The sequence below is a fragment of the Propithecus coquereli genome, unplaced genomic scaffold (assembly GCF_000956105.1).
Source record: "Propithecus coquereli isolate 6110/MARCELLA unplaced genomic scaffold, Pcoq_1.0 Scaffold516, whole genome shotgun sequence".
Taxonomy (NCBI): domain Eukaryota; kingdom Metazoa; phylum Chordata; class Mammalia; order Primates; family Indriidae; genus Propithecus; species Propithecus coquereli.
The window spans coordinates 624,274-626,353 of record NW_012151019.1 but is presented as its reverse complement, the minus strand read 5'-3'; positions in this window follow the sequence as shown (position 1 = coordinate 626,353).

Here is a 2,080-nt window from a genome sequence, read left to right as displayed (position 1 = left end):
AAAAATTAGCCGGGCATGGTGGCGCATGCCTGTAGTCCCAGCTACTTGGGAGGCCGAGGCAGAAGGATCGCTTGAGCTCAGGAGTCTGAGGTTGCTATGAGCTAGGCTGACGCCACGGCACTCTAGCATGGGCAACAGAGCAAGACTCTGTCTCAAAAAAAAAATAATGGGTTTTTGCTTTACACTTGCATAAATAAATCCATTTGGGTAGTTTTCTCAGAACAAAGAAACTGTTTTCCCTATAGGAGTATTGATCCCACTACTTGAGAAACAGAAACCAGCTTGCAAGTGACAGTATTTTTTTTGTTTGCTTTGTTTTCTTTTTCTATCTATTGAGGTTTCAAAATCCTAGGTTCAGAATTTCAGCTGGGCAACCTAGATCCCACCACATGGAGCCACTGAGGTCCATGGGCTCTGCCTGATGTGAAGCATTTGATTGTGCTGCGTTGGTTTTCTACTCATTGAGTGATGGTGAAGAACATGGTATTAGCTACAGTGATAATTTGGCAGGAAAAGGAAGGAAGGTGTCTTCAGCTCAAATGTTATCACATTTGCATATCTTTCAACTTTTTATTATAAAAAATTTCAAACATATGCAAAAGCAAGACTAGTATAATGAACCCCTACGTATACACCACCCAGCTTCAACAATTATCAACTCCTGACGAACTATCCTGTCCTACATTATTTGAAACACATCAAAGATACCGTATCACATTACTTATCAGGATAATACTTTAAGTCTCCTGGGCCATAGTCCACCTCATAGAAAGAAATCCCCCATAAGGAACTTTTAGGACATAGCTTTTATGTTAATTACTTAATAAATTATGTAAAGGCATATATTTGTGTTTGTTTGCTTCATTAACTGCAGTGTCTTTGTGGCATGACATGAATTTACACCTATAGGAAATATGAGTTCAATTTACAATAGCTAACCTTTTCGCCATCATTCAGTAACCCAAACAGGTCCTAAATTCATGTCATTTCCCATCCCATTCAGAGTAAAACCCAGAGTCCTTACAATGATGTACCAGGCCTTCTCTGATCTGCCCCCTTCACACTCTTACTTCTGGGTTCTCCTTGCTTACAACCCTTCCCCATCCCATTCTGCTCTAGCCATCCTTGCCCTCCTGCTAATCCTCAAACCTGCAAAGGACTCACCTGCCTCAGGGCCCTTGCATCAGCTATTTCTTTCTGCTTGAACTTCTCTTTCCCAGATATTCATGTGTCTCCCTCTTATTTCCTTCAAGTCTCTGTCAAAGATCATCTTATCAGTGAGGCCTTCTCTAATCACTCTCTACAATATTACAAGTACTTCCTCTCCCCACATCCTTCCCATATTATCCCTTTTTTCCCCCCATAGCAGTCTTCACTACCTGTCTTAAATTTATTACATTTTATTTATTATCTGTGCCTACCCAGGAGAATGCAAGCTTCATGAGACCAGGGACTCTGTGTGTTTTTTCTCCCTTGCTGTATCCCCAGTGTCCAGAATAATGGTAGACACATTAATAAGTTCCTGATTTGGGGTGGGGAAGGGGCAAAAAAAAAAAAAAAGTTGCTGATCATCAGTATGCCACTTTGTTTTGTTTTTTGCTTTTTAGACAGTCTCCCTCTGTCGCCTTGGGTAGAATGCAGTGGCTTCATCAGAGTTCACAGCAACCTCAAACTCAAGCGATCCTCCTGCCTCAGCCTCCCAATTAGCTGGGATTACAGGCATACCCCACTGTGCCCAAATGATATCTTTCACATAATTACATGAAAAGCATTTAAAAAAACACTTCCAGAATGAGATGGAAATTTTCTTTTCAAAACATTCAGATTTCAGAGAGAGCTACTACTGCCTGATGCCATAAGATTCCAAATACTGGAGGTACTCCCAATGTTCTGTTCGAAAACAGTGCAATTTGTGTATTCAATCCTGTGAATAAAATCAAAGAGAAAGATGCCAGGAAATTTAGTGCAATGCTTTAAAGAACTGCAGACCTGTCATGTTCTTTTCAAAACAAAAAATCTGCTAGTCTCCCTGGCCAGGTGCTTTGTGTTCACTCGCCAGGCGCCAAGTGCTTGAAAGTCA